The following is a 23,576-nucleotide window of genomic DNA, read 5'->3' as shown; positions in this document are numbered from 1 at the left end:
AAAACATTACCTTCTGTTTGGCTGTTTATCCAATCTGAGAGATGGCTAGTCCTTGGCTTCTGCCCCCATACCACGAGTGCTGGGGTGTTCGGGATCAACGTGAGCACTCTTGTTCCCATGTTTGGGTTCTTCGAGGGAGGTGCTCAGCACAACGAACAAGGCAACCGGACTAATAATGCTTTATCACTCTCACTTAGCCATAGAATTCTATAATTTTAAATTTCGACGAAGCCCCTAGTATTCGGAAGGCCGAATTCGGGGCGCGATACACGCTTGTAGGCTGGACGTAGCCGGCCCTTCGCCCTAAGCGGCATAAGTCTTTAGGGACTCAAAAAACCTCGCCGAACAGCGACCAGTCTCTCGCCTTATCATGACAGTCAGTTTTAGCTTTCTCTACTGAGGTGCTCGGCCCAGCAGAACCGGGGCAAAATCACAGTAGTTCTCCTAGCGCTATCTTAGCCGATAGAGCGGAACGTAAGGTACCAAAACATAGGAGCCGGGCAAACCCAACATTTGACCAAAGACATGATTCGGAGCTGATGCATATAATGATATAAGTTCGGGGTGCCGCACTTGTGAAAGTGTTCGGACTTTTCACACCATATTGTGAGTACGTAAGCCCCTGGTGCATTGGCTGTACCAGAGTGTACGGTTGCTAGGCGTCATTAATGAACACATAGATATGTATACATATAATAAAAATGTGATAATAGTCGTAATGTCATGCATTGTATATTAAAGAATTGCATTAAAGCAGAGTGATACAGATAGTGTAATAAGCAAAAGAGTAGGACTATGTCCCTTCCAAGGGCGAGCGGAGGAATTATATGAAATCTGTAATCCACATGGGAATTCTGTAGTTGTCGGCCTCCTTGGTTGCTGTATCATGTGTTCGGCAATAGAGCTGTCGGAAAGTGTTTCCAGAGATTGAAGTACTGAAAGAAAAATAAAAATAACCAAACGGGAAGCCCCTGGTGCGGTTTAGGACGCATTTTGGGGCGTGCCGTAGTTGTGCCCCCCTCCCCACTTGTGCCCATGGTATTTTTAATGCGTAATTATGTACGCGCGGCACGAAAAACACCGTTGGGCTGGGATTGGGGGGCGCCGTATTGCTATGCGAGCTCAGATCGCGCCAGGCGGTCTGTTTGCCGATTGCCCCGAGCGCGCTTGAAGGTGTCCGGGCTTTGAAACGCCGAACTGGTAGATTTCCTTGAGAGGCTGCTTTGCGCTTCTGCTGCAAGGGCCGCGGTGTGCTCCTCTGTTCGGAGAGAGCGCTTTGTGTTTCCGTTGACTGTAATAACTCTGCGGGGTCCTGGCATCTTGAGCTTGAGGTATGCATAATGTGGCACCGCATTGAATCTAGCGAATGCGGTTCGTCCGAGCAGCGCGTGGTAACCACTGCGGAACAGGACTATATTGAAGATTAACTCTTGACTTCGGAAGTTATCCGGGGATCCGAAGACCACTTCCAGTGTAATTGAGCCTGTGCAGTGGGCCTCTACGCCTGGAATGACGCCTTTAAAGGTCGTCTTTGTGGGTTTGATCCTTGAGGGGTCTATACCCATTTTGCACACTGTGTCCTAATAAAGCAGGTTCAGGCTGCTGCCGCCGTCCATAAGGACTCGAGTGAGGTGAAATCCGTCGATGATTGGGTCTAAGACCAGTGCGGCGAATCCACCGTGACGGATACTAGTGGGGTGGTCCCTGCGATCAAAGGTGATCGGACAGGAGAACCAAGGGTTGAACTTTGGGGCGACTGGCTCCAGCGCATATACGTCCCTGAGCGCACGCTTCCGCTCCCTCTTGGGGATGTGGGTTGCGTATATGATGTTCACCATCCGCACTTGCGGGGGAAACCTCTTCTGTCCTCCAGTGTGCGGCTGCCGGGGTTCGTCCTCGTCATCGCTATGCGGCCCCTTGTCCTTGTTTTCGGCGATTAAATTGCCGGCCTGCTTGAACACCCAACAAGCCCTGTTGTGGTGAGTGGCTGGCTTGTCTGGGGTGCCGTGTATTTGACACGAGCGATCGACTATACGGTCCAAGCTGGACAGACCCGGCGTACTTTGTTTGAATGGCTTTTTCCGCTGACCGGGTTTAGAGCCTTTGAATCCAGCATTGACTGACGTATCCTTAGTACTTTCGCCGTTAATGCGGCGCTTATGCTTGTTGTGACGTGACCTGCTGTTGCCGTCCTTGAATGCTAGAATGAAACATGACCCTGCTTTTGCTACTTCACCTATATGTATCTCTGATAAGGATTATGATTTCTCTGTCAATCCTGAGTAATTACTTTGGTTGAATCTGATCCTTTTTATGGCTATGAATCTAAAACTGTTGTGACACATCTTACTAAATTGAATGATATAGCCACCCTATTCACTAATGAGGAGAAAATTCGTTACTACTATATCCTCAAGTTATTTCATTCTCATTAAAGGGTGATGCTAAAACATGGTTTAATTCTCTTGATCCTGGTTGTGTGCATAGTCCCGGGGATGTGATTTATTACTTCTCTGCTAAATATTTCCCCGCTCATAAGAAACAAGCTGCCTTAAGGGAAATATATAATTTTGTGCAAGTTGAAGAAGAGAGTCTCCCACAAGCTTGGGGAGGCTTATCCAATTACTTAATGCTTTGCCTGATCATCCTCTCAAGAAAAATGAAATACTTGATATCTTTTATAATGGACTAACTGATGCTTCTAGAAACCACCTGGATAGTTGTGATGGTTGTGTTTTCAGGGAAAGAACTGTTGATCAAGCTGAATTGCTATTGAATAATATGTTGAGTAATGAAACTGATTGGACACTTCCTGAACCAACTTCGAAGCCAACTCCGAAGAAAAGGGGTATTCTATCTCTCAGTCCTGAAGATATGCAAGAGGCAAAGAAATCTATGAAAGAAAAGGGTATTAAAGCTGAAGATGTTAAGAATTTACCACCTATTGAAGAAATACATGGTCTTGCTAACCCGACACAGGTAGTAAAGGTAAATTCTCTCTATAGATTTGATGAAGGTGATATTCCTCGTAATAAGTCTGCTAGCCAATGCTTGGATGAGTTTGATAATTTTATTGTTAAACAAGAAAACTTCAATGCTTGTGTTGGTAGACAATTGAAATGTAATGCTTATATGATTGAACACTTGAGTGATTATATGTCTAGAGTTAAAGGTGAGCTTAAACTTATTAGTAAACATGCCTCTATGGTTACCACTCAAGTAGAACAAGTGCTTAAAGCTCAAAATGATTTGCTCAATGAATTAAATAATAAGGAAAATGATAATGTTGTTAGAGTTGTGACTAGAGGGGGTAAAATGACTCAGGAACCACTATATCCCGAGGGCCACCCTAAGAGAGTTGAGCAAGATTCTCAGAGAACTAATGTTGATGCACCTCGTCCTTCCAAAAGGAAGAAAAGAAAAAATGATAGGACTTTGCATGCTTCTACTAAACATGTTGTTGACACACCTGAGAATCCCAATGATATTTCTATTTCTGATGTTGAAACACAATCTGGTAATGAACATGAACCTAGTGATAATTTTAATGATGATGTTCATGTTGATGCTCAACCTAGCAATAACAATAATGTAGAGATTGAACCTATTGTTGATCTTGATAACCCACAATCAAAGAATCAACATTATGATAAGAGAGACATTGTTGCTAGGAAGCACGGTAAAGAAAGGGAACCATGGGTTCAGAAACCCATGCCTTTTCCTCCTAAACCATCCAAGAAAAAGGATGATGAGGATTTTGAGCGCTTTGCTGAAATGATTAGACCTATCTTTTTGCGTATGTGTTTGACTAATATTCTTAAAATGAATCCTTATGCTAAGTATATGAAAGATATTGTTGCAAATAAAAGAAAGATACCAGAAGCTGAAATTTCCACCATGCTTGCTAATTATACTTTTAAAGGTGGAATACCTAAGAAACTAGGAGATCCAAAAGTACCAACTGTACCATGCTCCATTAAAAGAAACTATGTTAAAACTGCTTTATCTGATCTTGGAGCCGGTGTTAGTGTTATGTATATCTGGCCATGGGCCGGGCCGGGCTTGGGCCGGGCCTAAAAAAGCCCATGGCAGAAAACTGAGGTCCAGGCCCTCCCAGGCCCTACCATCGGGCCTACTTTTCAAGCCCAAGCCCGGCCCATCTGGTAAAAAGCCCTGAAAAGCCCTTAGGGCTTAGTGCCGTGGGCTGGGCCTCTTCCTTAAAATGTCAATATGCTAAGCCCAAGCCCGCCCAGGCCCGCTGGTGGGCTCAAAACTCAGGCCCATGCCCGGCCCACGGTCAAGTCCATCGGGCCTAGGCCCTGGATTTTAGGGCATGGCCTGGGTGGGCCGATAGGGCCGGGCCTGAGATGGCCAGGACTAGTGTTATGCCTCTCTCTATATATCATAGACTTGATTTGAATAAGTTGACACCTACTGAAATATCTTTGCAAATGGCTGATAAATCAACTTCTATACCTGTCGGTATTTGTGAGGATGTGCTTGTTGTGGTTAAAAACGTTACTATTTTTACGGACTTTCTTATTCTTGATTTTCCCGAGGATGATAGTATGTCTATTATTCTTGGTAGACCCTTTTTGAATATTGCAAGGGCTGTTATTGATTGCAACAAAGGCAATGTCACCTTTCATGTTAATGGTAATTAGCATACAGTACACTTTCCGAGGAAACAACCTCAAGTCCACAGTATTAATTCTATTGGAAAAACTTCAACGATTATTATTTGAGGTTTTGAATTTCCTCTTCCTACTGTCAATAAGAATTATGATATTCTTATTGTTGGGGACATGCATGTCCCCGTTGAGGTAACCTAATGTTATTCAAAAATTCTCCGGTTTCATGCGATTCGGAAAGAGTTTGTTAACAAGACTTGATCCACCTTGTTAGTGGATTCCTTTTGATGAGCATGAAATGGATGAAGTTAGAAAGCATAACTCGCTGTACCCTTCTTTTACTTTCTGTTATTTAGATTAAATGAAGCAAAAATTATCCTTGCAATAAAAAATACCCCGAAAATAAAAGTTCTCCAAATGTCCTGAAAATTTTATATGATTTTTTCTAGAATATTTAAGAATTATTGGCACTGAGAACACACTAGGGGCCTCAGCACCTAGCCACAAGGGTCCAGGGCACGCCCACCCCCCTAGGGCGCGCCTCCTGCCTTGTGGACCCCACGTGGGCCCCTCCACTTATTCTTGCAACCACACACTCCGTCTTCCTCCAGAAAAAATCATCCACCAGCTCAAACCCGAGTTCTAGCTCATCTTGCTGTCATTTTCGATCTCCTTGCTCAAAGCTCCATTCACAAAACTGCTTTGAGGAATTGTTCTTCGGTATGTGACTCCTCCAATGGTCCAATTAGTTTTTGTTCTAGTGCTTTATTTATTGCAAATTTTTCCTGCTTAGGTGATCATGTTCTTGATCTTGCATGTCAAATTTATGTGGTCAAAAGTAGTTTTAATGCATGATGTGGCCTATAGGCACTTGTTGGAGTAGTTGCTATCAATCTTGTTGAGTTTGATTCACTTTTATTTTGAGTCACTAAATATTGCAGAAATTTTTCAGAGAGAGAAAATGATGAAGAGGTTGTTGAGGGGCTCTTCGAGCCGAAGCTCGAAGGATAAGCAAAGTGAAGAGAATAAGAAGCCCAAATATAATCTCCCTCGCACTGCGGAGGTTCAGCCGTGCGAATGGCCTTGTGATGAGTTCTTGAGAGCAGTTGGGATTTATGAAGACTTTTATTATCTGGCTGAGAATGCAAGCCTCATCAACTTCCTCCGCGACCAGCGTGGACAGTATCTCCTCCTCACTAATATTTTCGTGCAAAATTTTCACTTTCATGCTAAGAAATCACCAGCTTCGGTGGAATTTCACTTATATGATGAGGCTAAGGAGATGTCACTATATGATTTTTGCCAGATCTGTAAGATACCCTTTGCAGGCAGCACAGAGGAACCACATCGTAATGATGTGGAGGGATTTATTGATATGATTGTTGTAGGGGAAACGAGGAAAGTTTCCGATGCAAGAATTACTAGCATACATTTTCTTGTTCTACGTTACTTTGCAATATTTGCTAGTAGATGCTTAATTGGTCGCGGGAACAGTGTATACCTCAGTGCTCCAGATATTGTTGTTTTGCGCCATGCTTTGTTTTGTGATACAACTTTCAGTCTAGGCGCTATTGTTGCTAAACGATTAAATCTGAATCGTACAACGGGCCCCATCTTTGGAGGCATCTTTGCTTCGCGCCTTGTTGCACACTTTAGGATACCTATTAGGCATTATGAGAAAGAGGAAAAGTTGTTTCCTCCTATTTTTCTAGATTATAAGAGTATGGTAGCACATGATTTTATTGTTGAGGATAAAAAGAAGATGCTTAAGTATAGATTGATATTTGATAATAACTACTATGAGATTATTACCTTGCCTGCTCCCTCCTTGTTTAACATATTTTCAGGCACGTACCTCGTGTTGCCAAAGGCCGTTCATGCATACTGGAGCCTGACATCAGCTCCAGAGCCTGAGCCGGAGCCACCCCTTGACCCTTATCGACAATCTGTTTATCAGTGGGATCCGGATGAGATTGCTAACCAGTGGCACCTAGAGGACACTCCTCCATACACCAGAGAGGGCAGCATTGAGCCGTGGCCATAGACCAACTTAGGCCAAAATCCTAAGCTTGGGGGAGTACATATTTCTCACCGGCATTACATTCATGTTCACACACTCATTCCAGTTGTCGGTGCACATACTTTTTCATTGTACTATCCATGATAGTTTATTTTCTTTTGCAGCATTCTTCTTGTGTATTTGAAAAACCTTAAGAAAAACCAAAAAAGTTAGTTGTAGCTTTCAGCTAGTTTACTTTCCATGCCTGTAGTAGTAGTAATTAAAAGAAAACCCAAAAAGATTTATCATTCTTCTTTTGCTTGTTGGGAGCTTTCCCGTGTAAATAGTTTTGTTTCTTTTCTTTTCTTTGGCGGTTGAGTGGAGAAGACCATGATGAAAATGTTGAGTGGCTCTCATATGCATTATTGTTGATCTAACAGAGAGCCCATATTACCTTGTCTTCTCCTGTGTATTAAATGCTTGCAGATTCCAGCTTAGTCCAATGCACGTGAACTTTTATTATTGTCCACATTTTTTGGTCGTGCAAGTGAAAGGCAATAATGATGCTATATGATGAACTGATTGAGATGAGAAAAGCTGGTACAAACTCGACCTATCTTGTTTTTGTAAATATGATTAGTTCATCGTTCCTGATTCGGCCTATTATGAATGAAACATGTTTGCAATGACAATTAGAGACTATAGTTTCTCATGCCATGCTTAATTAGCTAGGAGTTTATAATGGTTTACCTTGTGTGCCAACATGCTATTAAAATGGTTGTGATGTGGTATTATAGGGTGGTATCCTCCTTTGAACGATTCAAGTGGCTTGACTTGGCACATGTTCACACATATAGTTGAAATAAAATCAACATAGCCTCCACAATATTTATGTTCATGGTGAATTATATCCTACTCATGCTTGCACTCAGTGTTGATTAATTTTAATGCATGTTCATGACTATTGTCGCTCTCTAGCTGGTCGCTTCCCAGTCTCTTTCTAGCCTTCACTTGTACTAAGCGGGAATACTGCTCGTGCATCCACTTCCATAAAACCCAAAAGTTATTCCATATGAGTCCACCATACCTTCCTATATGTGGTATGTACCTGCCATTCCAAGTAAATTTGTACGTGCCAAACTCTAAACCTTCAAATGAAATTCTGTTTTGTATGCTCGAATAGCTCATGTATAACCTAAGGCTGTCTATATCTTCCATTCTAGGTGGGTTATTCTCAAGAGGAGTGGACTCCGCTCCTCATTCACGAGAAAATGGTTGTTAACCGGGATGCCCAGTCCCATGCTTAAATTAAAATAATTGCAAACAAAACTCCCCCAAGATTGTTGTTAGTTGGAGGCACCCGTTGTTTCGGACAAGCCATGGATTGATTTTTGTTGGTGGTAAGGGAGTATAAATTTACCATTCGGGAACCGCCTATAATGTGTGTAGCATGGAAGATATTGAGATCTCTCCATTGTTATGTTGACAATGAAAGTATACCACTCAAAATATTATTCATCTCTATTTCAAAATAGAGATCTGGGACCTCTACAAATCCCTGCTTCCCTCTGTGATGCACCAGTTGGAGAGCGCCGCTTTCATTTGCATGTATTACTATTAGTTTACATTGAGTATGACCGTGACTGGATCTCTTTTACCATGAATTACAATATTTAGTCAGTCCTTGGTCTTCAAAGGTGCTCTGCATTTAGGTTTTGCGGTCTCAGAAAGGGCTAGCGAGATACCATCTTGTTATATCATATTATGATTGTTTTGAGAAAGTGTTGTCATCTGAGATTTACTATTATTGCTCGCTAGTTGATTATGCCATTGATATGAGTAAACATGAGACCTAAATGTTATTGTGAGTATGGTTAGTTCATAATCTTTGCTGAAAACTTGAATGTTGGCTTCACATATTTACAACAACAAGATCAAACATAGTTTGTAAAAGTTTTTATTTATCACTTTCAGTTTTTCAACTCAATTGCTTGAGGACAAGCAAGGGTTTAAGCTTGGGGGAGTTGATACGTCTCCATCGTATCTACTTTTCCAAACACTTTTGACCTTGTTTTGGACTCTAACTTGCATGATTTGAATGGAACTAACCCGGACTGGCGATGTTTTCAGCAGAATTGCCATGGTGTTATTTTTGTGCAGAAATAAAAGTTCTCGAAATGACCTGAAACTTCACGGCGAATATTTTTGGAATATATAAAAAATACTGGTGAAAGAATCAACACCAGGGGGCCCACACCCTATCCACGAGGGTGGGGGCATGCCCCCTATCTCGTGGGCCCCCTAAGGCTCCACCGACCTCAACTCCAACTCTATATATTCACGTTCAGGGAGAAAAAATCAAAGAGAAGTATTCATCACGTTTTACGATATGGAGCCGCCGCCAAGCCCTAATCTCTCTCGGGAAGCTGATCTGGAGTCCGTTCGGGGCTTCGGAGAGGGGAATCCGTCGCCATCGTCATCATCAACCTTCCTCCATCACCAATTTCGTGGTGCTCACCACCGTGCATGAGTAATTCCATCGTAGGCTTGTTGTACGGTGATGGGTTGGTTGAGATTTATCATGTAATTGAGTTAGTTCTGTTAGGGTTTGGTCCCTAGTATCCATTATGTTCTGAGATTGATGTTGCTATGACTTTGCTATGCTTAATGTTTGTCACTAGCGCCCAACTGCCATGATTTCAGATCTGAACCTATTATGTTTCCATGAATATATGTGAGTTCTTGCTCCTATTTTGCAAGTCAATAGTTACCTACTATGTGTTATGATCCGTTAACCCCGAAGTGACAATAATCGGGACAATTACCGGTGATGACTATAGTTTGAGGAGTTCATGTATTCACTAAGTGCTAATGATTTGTTCTGGTACTCTATTAAAAGGAGGCCTTAATATCCCTTAGTTTCCGATAGGACCCCGCTGCCACGGGAGTGTAGGACAAAAGATGTCATGCAAGTTCTTTTCCATAAGCACGTATGACTATATTCGGAATACATGCCTACATTACATTTATGAACTGGAGCTAGTTCTGTGTCACCGTATGTTATAACTGTTGTATGAGGAATCGCATCCGACACAATTATCCATCACTGATCCATTTCCTACGAGATTTTCACATATTGATCTTTGCTTAGTTACTTTACCGTTGCCAGTGTTACAATCACTACAAAACCAATATTGTTACATTTGCCACCGTTACCGCTACTTCCATATTACTTTGCTACTAAATATTTTGCTGCAGATATTAAGTCTTTCAGGTGTGGTTGAATTGACAACTCAACTATTAATACTTGAGAATATTCTTTGACTCCCCTTGTGTCGAATCAATAAATTTGGGTTGGATACTCTACCCTCAAAAACTATTGTGATCCCCTATACTTGTGGGTTATCATTGGACTATGTCCATACGGCTAAGAATCTGGCAGATCCCTTTATGAAAGGGCTATCACGTGTTGTGATAGATAATGCATCGAGGGATATGGGTATGAGACCCACATGAGTTGCCATGGTGGTAACCCAACCTATGTGATCGGAGATCCCGTGAAGTAGGACCTGGGAAAACAAGCCAGTGGTGAACTGAGGAGAGTAACTATACTAACCCACTCCGTTGAAGATGCAATACTCTCAATACTGTATGGTAGGATGACTTTGTATTAATGTGTTCCAAAGCTTATGTAAGCAGGATGCTATCCTACAGAGCGATCTTTGGAGGAACACACCTATGTGAGCCCGACTGCTAGTCACAGTCTATGAGATTGGGGTGATCTCTAGTAAGCTCATGAATAGGCCAGGAGTGTGACTTATATGCTCCACCCGAGGGGTCAGCCTTCGGCAACCCAGTACTAGTAAGACATGTGGTGAAGCTTCTTGACGCCAAACTTACAATTCAAGGCATAGTCTATTGTTCAGTTGTGATGGAGTGTAGCTACTTGCTCTAGGTGAAGCTCAACTTTAACAGGTCTTCACTAAAACACCGGTATATCAAAATAACAATTGGAACAGAGGACACAATGGGCCCTCGAGATCTGTTGTGGGATTGCTGAATTTGGGATGGGCTATAGGCCCATATAGCCATTTCTGGAATATCTCTAAGGGCCCATGTGGGTATATGGCACTAGGTGTAGTGGGAAGTTTAGTCTCACCCCGCTAGTGGAGGAATTGGACCTCTTTATAAGGGTTTCTCTTCTACATGCAATTGGAGCTTGAGAATGGAAGAGGCCCTCACGCGCTCCTCCTCCGCCGCCCGCCTCGCCACGCCATGCCACGCCATGCCTCGTCACAACACGCCACGGGTTCCAGGATTGAGCTGAGCCGAGCTCACACCTACACGCTTATTTTTGCCAGTCACTAACGGAGAATTTCCGACAGCCGGGCCACGTTATGAGACTTCGGATCGTGGGCTTTCACGAACTCGGTCGTGGGTCGACCCCACGTCTCTCCACACGGTTGCGCCTATATAAGTGTGTGGTGTCTCCCAACCCTAGCTGCCATGAATAGATCACATCTGCTCACGCGCGCGCCCATCGTCATTCCTTTGTTGCCGCTGCCGCCGGTGACTCCATCTCGCCTGCTGCGTACACGGTTGACGGGAGAGCACGTATCTGAAACCCTGCCCGTCTGGTTCCTATACGGGAGAGGGGCGAATAGGTTTTTGGGCAGCGACTACGCGACTGCTCACATCTGATCCACTACTTCCTCTACGTTCGCGTCGTCTTCATCATCACCATGTCCACCGACGTCGAACATGCCGCCGCCGAGAAGCTCGAGGCCGACAAGAAGGCCGCTGAGGATGCTGTTGCTGCCACCACTACTGCGGCCTCTGCATGGCCTACTGGAGGATATAACTCATTTATCCCGCTCCTACTATTTTCTGTTTTAGCCATGCCAGCGTTATACGTAGATCTTTCTGCAATTAGCATAGTATGTGCTTGCTTGACTGAATATCAGTATGAGTTTATTTGTGTCAATGCCATGCTAGTAATTTACTCATGGATTAAGTTTATCAAAAAATTTCCTATTTACTCAACAATGAAAAAACCTTTTATGTGTAGGAATTTTTCGGCGAGTGGCTTTGCCGTGGCACTGAAACCTGATAAGTTTATCGGTACATATTTTAAGCGTGGGCAGACAAAGACCAACTTATGGCTCATGGCTATGAACGTGTTCTGGGTCACCGGTGTTCCTTCAGGAACGATTGCTCCTGCACAGGAGAAGGCATTCAAGGAACCTACCGTCGTGTTCCTAGGAGCAGTTCTTAGCGTGATCGGAGATAAGTTGGTCGACGCATATTTACATGTGCATGTTTCCAAGGACTTGTGGGAGGCGCTCGAATCTAAGTTTGGGGCCACCGACGCTGGGAGCGAAATGTATGTTGTAGAGCAGTTCCACGATTACAAGATGGTTGAAAACCGTCCTGTACTGGAGCAGGCTCATGAGATAATATGCATCGTTAAGGAGCTTGAACTTCTTAAGTGCGAGTTACCGACCAAGTTTTTCGCGGGCTAGATAATCGCTAAGCTTCCTAATTCTTGGAGGAACTTTGCCACCACTCTGAAATATCAGAGGCATGAATTCTCTGTGGAGGATGTCATTGGCCATCTGAGTGTTGAGCAGAATTCGAGGGCAAAGGACTCACATGGAAAAGGGGTGGAAGGAACCTCTGTTGCCAACATGGTGAACCAGAGGAACCATAACTCCCACAAGCCCAAGGGAAAGAACGGTGTCCAACACAATACCGACTTTAAGAAGAAGGGTAAGAAGACCTTTAAGAAGAACAAGAAGGGTGAGGGTTGCTTTACTTGTGGTTCGGTTGAATACTGGGCCAGGTGGCCAAACAAGTACAAGAACCCAGGACATATTCTAAGTCGGTCAACATGATTGTGGGCAACAATGAAAATGGTGCATCTGGGTACGGTATTTTATTTACTATTTTTTCAGTGTTTCAGCCCACCGATTGGTGGGCAGACACGGGTGCAGGTGTGCATGTGTGTGCTGACATTTCATTGTTTTCTTCTTACCAGGTCACAAGCCACATGTCCATATTTATGGGGAATGGCGTGAGTGCTTCTGTTCATGGTGTTGGCACGGTCGATTGGAAGTTTACTTCAGGAAGGATCGTGCAGCTGAAGAACGTGCAGCATGTCCCCGCCATCAAGAAGAACCTCGTTAGTGGCTCCCTTCAATGTAGAGAAGGGTTTAAGTTGGTTTTCGAGTCTAATAAATTATTTATTACTAAATATGGACTCTTTGTTGGAAAAGGTTATGAGAGCGGAGGAATGTTCCACCTTTCCCTAGCAGATTTTTGTAATAAAGTCATGAACCATATTCATTCGAATGTTAATGAATCTGAAGTTTGGCATTCACGTCTTTGTCACATTAGTTTCGGTGTTATGACGCAGCTAGCTAAGTTGGATTTAATCCCGAGTTTCACTTTAGCCAAAGGTTCTAAGTGCCTTTCATGTGTGCAAGCTAAGCAACCTCGCAAGCCTCACAAGGCCGCGGAGGAGAGACACTTGGCACCATTAGAACTCATACATTCTAATCTTTATGAGATGAATGGTGTGTTGACTAAAGGTGGAAAGAAATACTTCATGGCATTGATACATGATTCCACTAGATATTGATGTTTGTATCTGTTAAATACTAAATATGAGGCTCTACACTACTTTAAAATCTATAAGTCAGAAGTTGAGAATCAACTTGAAAAGAAAATTTAACAAGTCTGGTTAGATCGTGTTGGAGAGTACTTCTCAAGTGATTTGATTATGTGGAACATGACATTATTCATGAGAGGATGCCTCCCTATTCACCCTAGTCAATCGGGGTTGCCGAGCAGAAAAATCTTACTCTAACTGATTTGGTTAACGCCATGATAGATACATTGGGTTTATCCAAGGCATGGTGGGGGGAGGCTATATTGACGGCATGTCATGTCCAGAATAAAGTTCCGACAAAGGATAATGAGATCACTCCCTATGAGAAATGGGAGAAGAGAAGAACAACACTCTCGTACTTGCGTACCTGGGGCTGTTTGGCGAAAGTTAATGTGTCGATCCCCAAAAAGCGTAAGCTTGGACACAAGATTGTGGACTGCGTTAATATGGGCTATGCTAAGAACTGCGTTAGCTATAGATTTCTAGTAGTGAAATCTGAGGAACCTAACCAGAAGGTCGGTACAATTATGGAGTCTAAGGATGCTACATTCTTTGAGGATATTTTTCCTATGAGAGATATGCAAAGAACTTCTAGACAGGAATCTGAGGAGACTCCTGAGCCTGCCATTCCTATGGAATATTATGAATGAACACAGGATGAAAATGCTGAGGAGGATGACGAGGAAACCCTTGGTAGGGGCAAGAGACAAAGGACTGCAAAGACCTTTGGTGATGATTTCTCCGTGTACCTCGTGGATGATACTCCCACTTCTATTTCATAAGTGTTTGCCTCTCCAGAAGCTGACTACTCGTAGGATGCGGTTCGTGGTGAGATGGATTCCATCATGGCTAACAAGACACGAGAGATCACTGACCGTCCATATGGTTGCAAACCTTTGGGATGTAAGTGGATTTTTAAGAAGAAGCTTAGGCCCGATGGTACGATTGAAAAGTACAACGCTAGGCTTGTGGCCAAGGGCTATGACCAGAAAAAAAGAGGAAGATTTCTTTGATACATATTCACCTATGACTAGACTGACCACCATTCGAGGATTACTCTCGTTGGCGGCCTCGCATGGTCTTCTCGTCCACCAGATGGATGTTAAGACAGATTTTCTGAATGGAGAGCTAAACGAGGAAATCTACATGCAACAGCCAGATGGCTTTGTGATAGATGGTCAGGAAAGAAAGGTGTGTAGGTTGCTGAAATTTTTATATGGCCTGAAGCAAGCACCTAAGCAATGGCATGATAAGTTCAATACAACTCTGACATCTATTGGTTTCGTTGTTAATGAGGCTGACAAATGTGTATACTATCGCCATGGTGGGGGCGAAGGAGTTATAATGTGCTTGTATGTTGATGAGATACTGATATTCTGAACAAACCTCAAAGTCGTTGAGGAGGTCAAATCGTTTCTATCTCAGAACTTTGAGATGAAAGACCTTGGTGTGGCTGATGTTATCTTGAACATCAAGCTACTGAGAGATAATGACGGTGGGATCACGCTTCTGCAATCCCACTGTGTTGATAAGGTGTTGGGTCGTTTTGGATATTCGGACTACACACCATCTCAAACACCATATGATCATAGCATGTTGATTCGAAAGTCCAAATGCATGGCTAAAGATCAATTTAGATACTCTCAAATCATTGGTTCACTGATGTACCTAGTGAGTGAAACGAGGCCTGACATCGCGTTTGCTATGAGCAAACTGAGATGTACATCGGCATGCTGTTGAAAGAGTTATGCGCTATCTGAAAGGTACTATGAACTATGGACTTCACTATACCAGAGACCCATCGGTACTTGAAGGGTATAGTGATGCGAAATGAATCTCCGATGCTGATGAGATCAAGGCCACTACTGGGTATATGTTTACTCTTGGCGGTGGCGCTGTTTCCTGGAAGTCTTGCAAGCAAACGATCTTAACAAGATCGACAATGGAAGCAGAATTAATAGCATTAGACACATCTGGTGTTGAAGCAGGATGGCTTCGAGATCTTTTGATGGACTTGCCATTGGTTGATAAATCGGTTTAGGCTATCCTTATGAACTGTGACAATCGGACTGTCATCACCAAGGTGAAGAGTTCAAAGGATAACATGAAGTCCAACAAACACATAAGAATGAGATTAAAAGCTATCAGAAAATTAAGAAACTCTAGAGTGCTAGCGTTGGATGATACGTCTCCATCGTATCTACTTTTCCAAACACTTTTGACCTTGTTTTGGACTCTAACTTGCATGATTTGAACGGAACTAACCCGGACTGATGCTGTTTTTGGCAGAATTGCCATGGTGTTATTTTTGTGCAGAAATAAAAGTTCTCTAAATGACCTGAAACTTCACGGAGATTATTTTTCGAATATATAAAAAATACTGGCAAAATAATCAATACTAGGGGGCCCACACCCTGTCCACGAGGGTGGGTGTCGGTGTCAAAACCGGCGGATCTCGGGTAGGGGGTCCCGAACTATGCGTCTAGGCCGGATGGTAACAGGAGGCAAGGGACACGAAGTTTTACCCAGGTTCGGGCCCTCTCGATGGAGGTAAAACCCTACGTCCTGCTTGATTAATATTGAAGATATGGGTGTTACAAGAGTAGATCTACCACGAGATCAGAGAGGCTAAACCCTAGAAGCTAGCCTACGGTATGATTGTATGTTATGATTGTTGTCCTATGGACTAAAACACTCCGGTTTATATAGACACCAGAGAGGGTTAGGGTTACACAAGGTCGGTTTCAAAGGAGGAGATATCCATATACGTATTGCGTAGCTTGACTTCCACGCCAAATAGAGTCCCATCCGGACACGAGACGAAGTCTTCAATCTTGTATCTTCATAGTCTAACAGTCCGGCCAATGGAGATAGTCCGGCTGTCCGTAGACCCCCTAATCCAGGACTCCCGCAGTAGCCCCTGAACCAGGCTACAATGATGATGAGTCCGGCCCGCAGTTGTCTTCGGCATTGCAAGGCGGGTTCCTTCTCCGAATACATCACAGAAGAATTTGAATACGAGGATAGTGTCCGACCCTGCAAAATGAGTTCCACATTTCACCATAGAGAATAATGCTTTTGCAGATCTAATCCGCTAGCTTGTTTTGGCAACATGACGTTACGTCATGGCCCGGTGATTATTCGAACAATTTCTTTTAACCAGCCCCACACATATCGTGAGGCAGTTTTTCAACACATCTTGTCAAATCAGAGATCGTGTCCCCCTATTACGGGATCCTCATCTATACGGGCGTGGGTAACCCAACCGCGCCATCAATTGCGGCGCTTGGGGGATAAGCGAGTTTTACTAGGCAAGTGGGGACGTTTAATTTTGTTCGCCCATATAAAGGGATAAGGATTCACCTTTCTATCCACGCCTTCTTCCTCCTCTGCTCATCCGCTCCCGCATACTCGAGCTCTAGCGCCCAAGTCCTCATTTCCCTCTCAACCTTCTCCAACCATGTCCGGAGCGGGAGGCAAGTGGATGGTCTCCTCCGTCACGGAGGGAGACATCAAGAAACTGAGGAGAGCCGGATACCTGCCCGACGACATTGCGCACCGGCTCCCAGATGAAGGACAGCTCATCCCCACCCCCGAGCCCCATGAGAGGGTGGTATTCCTCACCCATTTCCTCTGCAGACTGGGATTCCCTCTCCATCCCTTCGTCCGGGGGCTCATGTTTTATTACGGCCTTGATTTCCACGATCTGGCCCCAAACTTCATCCTCAACATCTCGGCGTTTATCGTCGTGTGTGAGGCCTTTCTCCGTGTCAAGCCCCACTTCGGCCTATGGCTGAAGACCTTCAACGTCAAGCCGAAGGTAGTGAGCGGCCGCCAGGCGGAGTGCGGAGGCGCCATGGTGGGCAAGATGCCCAACATCACATGGCTCTAGGGCACCTTCGTGGACACCATAAAGGGGTGGCAATCGAGGTGGTTCTATATCACCGAGTCGCGCGACCCCGCATGGGTAGCGGCCCCCGAGATCCGATCTGGCATCCCCATGCGGCTCACCTCCTGGAAAGAGAAGGGCCTATCCTGGGGTAATTCAAAAGAGCTGACCGGACTCCAGTCATGTATTCAGAACATGGTGGACAAGAAGCTCAAGCTTGTCAACATAGTCTAGGTTATGCTTGTCCGCCGGATACTCCCGTGCCAACAACGGGAGTTTACCTTGTGGGAGTTCAATCCGGCGCAAGACCGAACTCTGAACAGGCTCTTCGACACAACTCATGAAGATGCCTGGAGGATGCTGTTCAAGGGCGCCGCGGTCCCTCCTCCCATTACTGAGGATCGCGAATTCGGCGCGAAGCACCAAGCCAGTGCGGTAAGCTGTTTTACCTTTTATAGGATACTTGTTTTCTATACAAATTGACTCTATGCGGGATCTAAATTCATGTGTCATTAACAGGACTGGCAGAAAATGGCCGAACAGATCGACTGTCCGGCTCCCTTGCCTGAAGGCCCCGCAGACGCTCTTCTGACGAAGATGCTGACTCCGGCCCCTTATAAGGTGTCGGAGAAGACCAAGAAGGCCAAGGGAGCTCGAAAGAGTTCCGGACGCCAGGCATCGTCGGACTCACCGTCCGATGATTCTGCGGTGCACTCTTCCCCCGAAGACGAGGAAGAGGAAGAAGAGGCTCCCCCACCGACTGGGGGAGACAATAAAAGGAAGGCCGCCCCAACTAGGGAGGCAGGAAGGTCCAAGAAGGGAAGGATGCTCCTTTCGGACAGCTCCACCGCCGCCGATGAAAGTGAAGACGAGTGGTTGCCTAGGGGCAAGCCCCAGGGGAGATCATAAGTATTCGGATACCAAAGTAACCCATAGGATTCCTTTGTCGCATTGCTTTCCCTACCGCCGAACTCAATTGCGCAGGCCACCCCGAGCCAATATCGAGGTATCTTCAGACGGCTCTCTGGGCGCGTCGGACATGGATAGCGATCCAGTCCCGACCGCCACCTCCCCTCATCCAGCTGACGACACCGAGGTACTGTCTCAAGAGACACCGGATCGACGGGGACAGTCCCGGAGGCACCTCAAGGCGACCTTCCGGACTCCGGGAGCCGAGGGGACGGGGTCCCCGAGAGCTCCGAGTTCGACCCTGAGCCGAACACCGCGCCGGACCCTCCAATGGCCCCCTTCTGAGGGGGGTGAGACGCCTGTGCCGGTGACCTCTGTCCATCCTGAGGTGCCGGACACTATGTTGGAAGCACTCTGCAGCGCTTCCATCGAGGAGGAGCACCGCACTATCATGAGTGCGGTGATCCAGAAGGTTCAGTCCGCCAAGAGTGGATTGACTGAAGCCTGTACTAGCCTTCTAACAGGCTTCGAGGTAAGTGTTTTAAAATGTAGTAGAAATATTACCGTATAGACAGTAGCCCCTGATGCTTTGTTCGGTGTTCACAGAGAAAAGCCGAACAGAGGATCAAATAATATCGCAGGAGTCTATTATAAGTATGTCAATATGCATATGCAGGCTTCGCTGCTGGCGTCCGTCGCACTAACGGCGGAGGTCGCCGTACTGAAGGAGGCCCTCGAGGGGTCCCAGAAAGAGCTCGGCCTTGCTAAGAGGCAGCTCGAGGAGAACAAGGGTAAGTAATACCCCGTCTATAGATGAGAAAAAGGACGCGATTGCTAAATGACAGGATCATTGTATGTTTGCCAGGGGCCATGACCGAGGTGACGACCCTAAAACAAGCGCTGTCCCAGGCCGAAGATAAGGCAGCCCAGGAGCGCACCGAGCGAGAGAGGCACGAGGCTCGGGTGGGCGAGGTGCAGCAAGAGCTCCAGGCTCTCGTGATAAAGCACGAGGCATTGGAGCTTGACTTGAAGACGCGAGAGTCAGAGCTTGCCGCGGCCCGTGAGAGCGTGAAGAGTGCCAAGGCCGAGGCCCAGAAGGCCCTTCAGGAGATCGACGCGATGAAGAAGATAGCGGCGGGCAAGGCTTTCTATATGCAAAGAGAGCATGTAAAGGTGAATTACCGATTACTTACCCGAATCCGGAGCTCTTCAGGAGCATTCGCAGATTTGCCCCGCAGTGTGTCCGATGCCGCACAATTCTACTGGGCCAGGGACGAGAGCTCGACGGAGAAGCTGTTCTGGTCTCAGTATGCTGAGGCCGAACATCCGGTGCCATTGAGCGACCAGCTGAAGCAGATGGCCGAGCTACATAAGGCAGCCGATTAGGCCATGAAGGGATTCATAGTCCGGTTGTGGCCTGGCGATGCCCTTCCGAACAGCTTCTTCGGCCTGGTGAGGCGGCTTGTGGATGCCTGCCCACGGCTGGAGGTTGTCAAGCGATTCGTCTGCATTGAAGGTGCATGCCGGGCCTTCGCCCGTGTGAAAACGCAGTGGGTCAAGCTGGACGCCGTGAAGCTTATCAAGGAGGGGCTGCCGCAGGGCTAGGAGCACCGCCACCCCGAGATGTACTACGAGGGTGTTCTGCCGGGCGCACGTCTTATCGCGGATGAGTGTTCACAAAATGTAATATTTGAATGAGACTTGCTCGTTTTGTATCATGTGTGATGAAAACTTGTTTCATATGTGCTATGCAATGCTTGTGTGAATTTAATACATTACCTTCTGTTTGGCTTTTTATCCAATCTGAGAGATGGCTAGTCCTTGGCTTCTACCCCCATACCACGAGTGCTGGGGTGTTCGGGGTAAACTTGAGCACTCTTGTTCCCATGTTTGGGTCCTTCGAGGGAGGTGCTCAGCACAACGAACAAGGCAACCGGACTAATAATGCTTTATCACTCTCACTTAGCCATAGAATTCTATAATTTTAAATTTCGGCGAAGCCCCTGGTATTCGGAAGGCCGAATTCGGGGCGCGATACACGCTTGTAGGACGGACGGATCTGGCCCTTCGCCCTAGGCGGCATAAGTCTTTAGGGACTCGAAAAACCTCGCCGAACAGCGACCAGTCTCTCGCCTTATCATGACAGTTAGTTTTAGCTTTATCTACTAAGGTGCTCGGCCCGGCAGAACCGGGGCAAAATTGCAGTAGTTCTCCTAGCGCTATCTTAGCCGATAGAGCGGAACATAAGGTACCAAAACATAGCAGTCGGGCAAACCCAACATTTAACCAAAGACATGATTCGGAGCTGATGCATATAATGATATAAGTTTGGGGTGCCGCACTTGTGAAAGTGTTCGGACTTTTCACACCATATTGTGAGTACGTAAGCCCCTGGTGCATTGGCCGTACCAGAGTGTACAGTTGCTAGGCGTCATTAATGAACACATAGATATGTATACATATAATAAAAATGCGATAATAGTCGTAATGTCATGCATTGTATATTAAAGAATTGCATTAAAGCAGAGTGATACAGATAGTGTAATAAGCAAAAGAGTAGGACTATGTCCCTTCCAAGGGCGAGCTGAGGAATTATATGAAATCTGTAATCCACCTAGGAATTTCGTAGTTGTCGGCCTCCTTGGTTGTTGTATCATGTGTTCGGCAATAGAGCTGCCGGACAGTGTGTCCATAGAATGATGTCCTGAAAGAAAAAGAAAAATGACCAAACGGGAAGCCCCTAGTATGGTTTAGGCCGTGTTTTGGGGCGTGCCGTAGTTGTGCCCCCCTCCCCACCTGTGCCCATGGTATTTTTAATGCATAATTATGTACGCGCGGCACGAACAAATGCCGTTGGGCTAGGATTGGGGGGGCGCCGTATTGCTATGTGAGCTCAGATCGCGCCAGGAGGTCTGTTTGTCGATTGCCCCGAGCGCGCTTGAAGGTGTCTGGGCTTTGAAATGCCGAACTGGTAGATTGCCTTGAGAGGCTGCTTTGCGCTTCTGCTGCAAGGGTCGCGGTGTGTCCTCTATTCGGAGAGAGCGCTCTCTGTTTCCGTTGACTGTAATAACTCCGCGAGGTCCTGGCATCTTGAGCTTGAGGTATGCATAATGTGGCACCGCATTGAATCTAGCGAATGCGGTTCGTCCGAGCAGCGCGTGGTAACCACTGCGGAACGGGACTATACTGAAGATTAACTCTTCGCTTCGGAAGTTATCCGGGGATCCGAAGACCACTTCCAGTGTAATTGAGCCCTGTGCAGTGGGCCTCTACGCCTGGAATGACGCCTTTAAAGGTCGTCTTTATGGGTTTGATCCATGAGGGGTCTATACCCATTTTGCACACTGTGTCCTGATAAAGCAGTTTCAGGCTGCTGCCGCCGTCCATAAGGACTCGAGTGAGGTGAAATCCGTCGATGATTGGGTCTAAGACCAGTGCGGTGAATCCACCGTGACGGATACTAGTGGGGTGGTCCCTGCGATCGAAGGTGATCGGACAGGAGGACCAAGGGTTGAACTTTGGGGCGACTGGCTCCAGCGCATATACGTCCCTGAGCGCATGCTTCCGCTCCCTCTTGGGGATGTGGGTTGCGTATATGATGTTCACCGTCCGCACTTGCGGGGGAAACCTCTTCTGTCCTCCAGTGTGCGGCTGCCGGGCTTCGTCCTCGTCATTGCTATGCGGCCCCTTGTCCCTGTTTTCGGTGATTAACTTGCCGGCCTGCTTGAACACCCAACAATCCCTGTTGGTGTGATTGGCTGGCTTGTCTAGGGTGCCGTGTATTTGACACGAGCGATCGACTATACGGTCCAAGCTGGACGGACCCGGCGTACTTTGTTTGAATGGCTTTTTCCACTGACCGGGTTTAGAGCCTTTGAATCCGGCATTGACTGATGTATCCTCGGTACTTTCGCCATTAATGCGGCGCTTATGCTTGTTGCGACGTGACCTGTTGTTGCCGTCCTTGGTATTTGAGGTACCATGGTTCTTTGATATGTTGTTACTGCGAGCCAACCAGCTGTCTTCTCCCGTACAAAAGCGGGTCATGAATGTCGTGAGGGCTGCCATAGATTTTGGCTTTTCTTGACCAAGGTGCCGGGCTAGCCACTCTTCTTGGATGTTGTGCTTGAAAGCCGCTAAGGCCTCCGCATCCGGACAGTCGACGATTTGATTTTTCTTTGTAAGGAACCGAGTCCAGAATTGCCTAGCCGACTCTTCTGGCTGCTGAATTATGTGGCTCAAGTCATCAGCATCTGGTGGTCGCACATAAGTGCCCTGAAAGTTGTCGAGGAATGCGGCTTCCAGATCTTCCCAACAGCTAATGGAGTCCGCTGGCAAGCTATTAAGCTAGTGTCGCACTGGTCCTTTGAGTTTTAGTGGGAGGTATTTGATGGCATGTAAGTCATCACCACGGGCCATGTGGATGTGGAGGAGGAAGTCCTCAATCCAGACTGCGGGATCTGTTGTGTCATCGTATGATTCAATGTTTACAGGTTTGAAACCTTCTGGGAATTGATGTTCCATTACTTCGTCTGTGAAGCATAAGGGGTGTGCGGCACCTCTATATTGGGCTATATCACGACGCAGCTCGTATGGGTCCTGCCCGCTGTGTTCTGCCCGGCCGGATTTGCTTTTACTGTATCCGGCGTGACGTTTACCGTCTCGTAGAGTGGTGCGCCCTCGTGATCCGTAGATCGATCTTGAATGCTTTGCTTTGTCCTCCAATATGTCTCGTAGGTCTGGCGTATCTCCCCATGCCTTTTTATTTGGATGGCCTTGGGGTGGAGGCTGAGCTTTTGGCTGGAATGCCTCTCTATCGCAGCCATGAGGTGGCCGATCAGCCGTATCATACGCTTCTTCCTCCAGTCGGGGTAGTAACCTTCGCCTTGGGTAACTCTTGGAGGGACGGTCGAGTTTATATTCCTTGGCCGCGAGGACTTCAGTCCATTTGTCAGCTAGCAGGTCTTGATTAGCCTGAAGCTGTTGTTGCTTTTTCTTCAGGCTATTTGCCGTGGCCATAAGCATGCGCTTTAAGTGCTCTTGTTCGACGGGATCCTCTAGTACGTGAATTCATCATCGTCGAGGCTTGCCTCATCTTCAAAGGGGGGCATGTAATTGTCATCCTCCTCCTCTCTGCCAGCCGCCCTCTCAGGAGAGCTGGCTCCTTCATCCTCCTTCTCTAAATCTTGCTGGAGGGGATTGTTGTTGTCTTCGGCGCTATCCAGAGTGTTATTATCTCCTGTGTCGGTATCACCACTTTTGCTTTGGCGGGACTTAGAGCGGTGCCGCTGATGTCGGCGCTTGGGTTGCTTCTTGGAGGGGTCATCCTCTGCTATCTCGTCGCCGTTGCCTTCATTGGGTGTATCCACCATGTATATGTCATATGACGAGGTGGCTTTCCAGTGCCCTATAGGTGATGGTTCATGTTCGTCTCCTACATCGTCGTCCATACCGTCGATGTCCTCGGAGTCGAAGTCG

The sequence above is a fragment of the Triticum dicoccoides genome, chromosome 3A, assembly GCF_002162155.2.
Source record: "Triticum dicoccoides isolate Atlit2015 ecotype Zavitan chromosome 3A, WEW_v2.0, whole genome shotgun sequence".
NCBI classification, from domain to species: Eukaryota; Viridiplantae; Streptophyta; class Magnoliopsida; order Poales; family Poaceae; genus Triticum; species Triticum dicoccoides.
The sequence above is the reverse complement of the archived record's forward strand: the minus strand, read 5'-3'. Positions refer to the sequence as shown.